Source organism: Cnephaeus nilssonii (assembly GCF_951640355.1).
Source record: "Cnephaeus nilssonii genome assembly, chromosome: X".
Classification (NCBI taxonomy): domain Eukaryota; kingdom Metazoa; phylum Chordata; class Mammalia; order Chiroptera; family Vespertilionidae; genus Cnephaeus; species Cnephaeus nilssonii.
In genome coordinates this window covers 52,154,481-52,159,964 of record NC_137071.1, presented here as the reverse complement: position 1 = coordinate 52,159,964, position 5,484 = coordinate 52,154,481, and the positions used below count along the sequence as shown (strand labels likewise).

Genomic DNA, 5,484 nt, shown 5'->3' with positions numbered 1-5,484 from the left:
TAAAAAACTTATGTGACAAACCTTCAGCAAACATACTCAATGGGCAAAAACTAAATCCATTTCCCCTAAGAACAGGAACAAGACAGGGATGCCGACTTTCACCACTCCTATTCAATATAGTACTGGAAGTGCTAGCCATAGCAATCAGACAAGAAGAAGAAATAAAAATTGGAAAAGAAGAAGTAAAGCTCTCCTTATTCACAGGTGACATGATAGTGTAAATAGAAAACCCAAATACTCCATCAAAAAACTACTAGACTTAATAAATGAATTCGGCAATGTAGCATGATACAAAATTAGCACCCAGAAATCTATGATCTTTTTACACACCAATAATCAACTCACAGAAAGAGAAAGTAAAAAAAAAATTCCATTTACCATTGCACCAAAAAAATTAAGATACCTAGGAATAAACTTATCTAAGGAGGTAAAAAACCTGTACTCAGAAAACTACAGGAAATTGAAAAAAGAGATAGAGGAAGACATAAACTGATGGAAGAACATACCGTGTTCATGGATTGGTAGAATCAACATAATTAAAATGTCCATACTACCCAAAGTAATCTACAGATTCAATGCAATCCCCATTAAAAAACCAACATTGTATTTCAAAGACCTAGAACAGACTTTCCAAAAATTCATCTGGAATAAAGAAAAGACCCCAAATAGCCACAGCTATCCTGAGAAAGTAGAACAAAGTTGGAGGAATCACAATGTCAGATATCAAGCTATATTACTAAGCCACGGCTCTCAAAACTGCCTGGTTCTGGCACAATAACAGACATATTTACCAATGCAACAGAACAGAGAAACCAGAAATTGACTCAAGCCATTATGCTCCATTAGTATTTGACAAAAGAGGCAAAAGCATACAATGGATTCAAGACAGTCTCTTCAATAAATGGTGTTGGGAAATTTGGTCAGATACATGCAAAAAAATGAAAGTAGATCATCAACTTACACCATACACAAAAATAAACTCAAAATGGATAAAGGACTCAAATGTAAGACAGGTAACCATAAAAATCTTAGAAGAAGCGATAGGCAGCAAAACAGCAGACATTTGTCGTAGCAATATCTCTACCAATACAGCTCCTAGGGCAATGGAAACTAAAGAGAAAATAAACATATGGGACTACAGAAAAATAAAACTTTTCTGCACAGCAAAATAAACCATCAACAAAACAACAAGAAAGCCCACTGCATGGGAGAACATATTTGCCAATGCTATTTCAGATAAGGGTTTGATCTCCAAAATTTACAGAGAACTCACACAACTTAACAAAAGGAAGATAAATGATCCAAAAAAACAAAAAATGGACAAAGGACCTAAATAGACACTTTTTGAAATAGGATATAGAAAAGGCTGAGAGACATATGAAAATATCCTCAAAGTCATTAATCACCTGAGAGATGCAAATCAAAACAACAATGAGATACCAACTCAAACTTGTCAGAATGGCTATCATCAACAAATCAACAAATGACAAGTGCTGGCAAGGATGTGGAGAAAAAGGAACACTCGTGCACTGCTGGTGGTAATGCAGACTGGTGCAGCCACTGTGGAGAACAGTATGGAGTTTCCTCAAAAAATTAAAAATGGAATTCCCATTTGACCCAGTAATCCCACTTCTAGGAATATATCCCAAGAAACCAGAAACACCACTCAGAAAGGATATATGCACCCCATATGTCATAGCAGCACAATTTAGAATAGCTAAGATTTATAAACAGCCTAAGTGCCCATCAGCAGATGAGTGGATTAAAAAACTGTGCTACTTCTACACAATGGAATACTATGCTGCTATAAAAAGAAGGAACTCCTACCATTTGCAACAGCATGGATGGAACTGGAGAGCATTATGCTATGCGAAATAAGCCAGTCGGAGAAATATCACATGATCTCACTCATATGTGGGATATAATGATCAACATAAGTTGATGAACAAAAATAGATCCAGAGACAAATGGCCAGGGAGGCAGGGGGGTTAGAGATCAACCAAAGGACTTGTATGCATGCATATTACATAAACAATGGACACAGACACTGGGGCGTTGGGGGCTTCCCCTCGGGGTTGTGAGTGGCCAGGCGAGGGGGAGTCAATCAGGGAAAAAAGGAGACATATGTAATACTTTAAACAATAAAACAAACAAACAAACAAACAACTGGAGTATGGACTGGTCTCAGGGTGGTTCTGAAGGTGGTGACTGAATAAGTTGGTGACTGCTGGAGAGTGGTCTGAGGCTGGAAGAAGGGGTATCCCGCTCTGAAATCAATTAACAAATATTCAATAATAAAAGGTAAAATAAAAATAATTTTTAAATCACATAAAAACTATTTACCCAATTAGTGTTAGTGTTTAATTTTAATCAAGACTTGACAGTGACACCAAAGGTATCATATCTAGAATAAGAAAAAATTTTTATTAATTTTTGGATAGTCTGTTCTAATATTTTTAATATATTTTTATTGATTTCAGAGAGGAATGGATAGGGAGGGAGGAAGGGAGGAAGGGAAGAAAGGAGGGAGGGAGGGAGGGAGAGAGAGAGAGAGAGAGAGAGAGCGAGGTCAGTGATGAGAGAGAACCATTGATTGGCTGTGTCTTGCATGCCCCACACTGGGAATGGAGCCCAAATCTCGGGCATGTGCCCTGATTGGGAATCAAACCATGACCTCCTGGTTCATAAGTCATTGCTCAACCACTGAGTCATGCCAGCTGGGCTATTATTTCTTTTTTCTTTTGAGTATCAAAATATTTCCATTTTATTTCTGCTTCATACATTTGTAATTTTAACAACTTTGATCATTAGGTGATACAGTAATGCAAAAATGAGGGAGAAAAAGATGTTAGTATTCATTTTCATAAACTGCAGAATTTATTTTAAATTGTTTGCCTTACTAAACAAAACCTCATTTCAGGTCCACCCTTACCCAAGGAGGAAAAGTAAGGGCTATTTTAAACATTTTACTTAGCAAATGTCTGACACCAATAATAAATGAAAGATCCAATAAAGAAAAGATTTTTTGCAAACATTTTTTTTCTGGGTAAGATTTCTAAAGATAACAGTACTGCCTGTAAAATAGCCGATCATAGTTAATATGAATACATGTAATAAAATAACAAGTACGTAACTTGGACCTCCCTGCTTATTTTGCAATTTTTAGGTCTCCAATTATGAGGAAGGTACACAACTGAACAGGAACAGGAACTTCATATGTGGCCAAGTTACTTTTACTGGAGTTTTTTGAAGACATTCTCTGTTTGGGCCCTTGTAGGTAGTTAATTCTTACACTCCTTTACCAATTATGTAAAGTTACTAGTTCAGTTATACAAACATTTATATTCAAAATGGGCTGCTTGTTTTACTCTGCTATATAAGAACTGGCATCTTGCCGAAACCGGTTTGGCTCAATGGATAGAGCGTCGGTCTGCGGACTGAAAGGTCCCGGGTTCGATTCCGGTCAAGGGCATGTACATTGGCTGCGGGCACATCCCTGGTAGGGGGTGTGCAGGAGGCAGCTGGTCGATGATTCTCTCTCATCGATGTTTCTAGCTCTCTATCCCTCTCCCTTCCTCTCTGTAAAAAATCAATAAAATATATTTAAAAAAAAAAAAAAGAACTGGCATCTTTTTCAAAATAATATTGCTAGCAACAAGGTTAACTGAAGAGCACTGATGACTTCAGTTTGCCAAATATTTACTTCTGAGACAGTATAAATACAGATTATTAACGTTTTCTACTCAAGTATAAAATCTATGCAAAAGCCTCATAATATAGTCAAAATGTTCAAATGCCAAGAAAAAAAAAATTTTTTCTTTTATAAGAAAGTGCAACCGCAGGGTCTTTTAAATGATCTTCTAGACAGTTCTGCAGAAAACTTAGTAGTTTGGCTCACAAGATATAGTTCCTCATGAGGAATTAAAGTTCTTCCTAGAAGAATACAAAGCAAAATTTCAGGCAAACTCTCTGAAAATAAACCATTAGTTTGTGGCTACACAGTCAGACAAACTGGAACTTATAAAATCATGAAGGCTTTCGGATCTGCTGTGACTTACACAAGAACTTGAGAGATCTTTTTTTTCTTATTCCAGCACATCAGACCATTTTATAACTTATTTATGGTAGTTATAGCACTTTATCCAACATGGATAATAGGCATGAAAGTAATCAGATACTGATTTTCTCTTATCTGATTACTTTCATGCCTACTATGTTTCAGTGCTTTAAAGGTCAAATCTCAATACTTTCAAATAAATAATTAAAATATACCATTCTTTTTTATTTTCAGTATTATATATGATTACAGTTAGTGGGCAATCATGTCCTCAGTGATATCATTCTGATTTTCAGCATTTGTTCAGCTGCTACTACGTGGTAAATCAAGTGTTCTGTTGCTAGTGGGAATTGTCTTTGCTTTAGTGCCTCAAGATTGAGAACATGCTTTCCTCCATTGACTAAAACTTCTGAAAATAGTGCCAAATTTGTGAAGATTTCTTTTGTTTTTAGGGAAATATCCTGTATAACCTGGCTGTTCGATTTCTCTGGATCTTCTGCAGACTGAACAATTAGATGACAAATTTCTTTGTTCAGTTCGTCCATTGTCATGGTCTCTTTCGCAAGCAAGGCAATGGTAATTTCACTGTCTGCCAGATTCACAAACAGGTCATACAGGTCTGATCTATTGCTCACCTCTGAGTCTACAAATCCGGCGATGTAACCTGTGCACAGCTGCAGGGCTTCCAGCTCATCTGCATCCAGGTGCATATACCAGTGAAGCATGGTCCAGTCCTGTGGATGCCACACCAGGGCAGGCAGGGTCCTGGTAAACTCATGGACAGCTTTTATTTTGGGGTGATAGATGGCAATTCTTTTATTTAGCATCAGTGCCATGTGTAAGGTAACTGTTTCCATTCCAAACTAAGATACAATGTCTTTGATGGAGCCTGCAAAATATGCCTTTCGGGCATCAAAGTCCTTGCTAAGGAAAGCTATTTTCTTCACTCTGGCATATCCCCTTTGTGAGAACTGCAATATAACTCTCCATCATTTTAACTGGGCTCCCATGTTTCAGGTACATTCTATACAATATCCTACTGAAGGTGGCATATTTCTCTGGGCTAAAATCTTTGGCAGTCAGAACAATAGAAAAATGACTCACCTTTCCAAAAGACACAAACAAACAAACAAAAAAGCACACTTTTTTAAAACTGAAGAATCTGGAACTTCAAATGTTGTGATATAAAACCATGTTCTTCTGTACTGACCAAAAACGAAGGGGAGTTTGTTTTCATCTGTAAGGCAGCATTTTATCAGTAGCAGATTCCTTAAAGTAGCTGCCGTGGAAGGATAACACCATATCCACAGAACTTCTTCATTTTTGTCCTTTTACCACCCAGGGAGCCTAAATGAGAGTTCAACAGAGATAATCCAGGCATAAAACATTGCACCTGGAGCTGGTAGTTGGCCACTGCATCTCCAACC

General features: G+C 37.2%; 1 pseudogene across 1 annotated transcript; it reads right to left on the bottom strand.

Annotated features, from left to right (window-relative positions):
- Nucleotides 1-4,320: 4,320 nt before the first annotated feature.
- LOC307096008 (putative DENN domain-containing protein 10 B) lies at nucleotides 4,321-5,159 on the bottom strand (annotated as a pseudogene). The gene has a single exon. The product of its transcript is annotated as a putative DENN domain-containing protein 10 B (transcript).
- Between the last annotated feature and the right edge of the window lie 325 nt (nucleotides 5,160-5,484).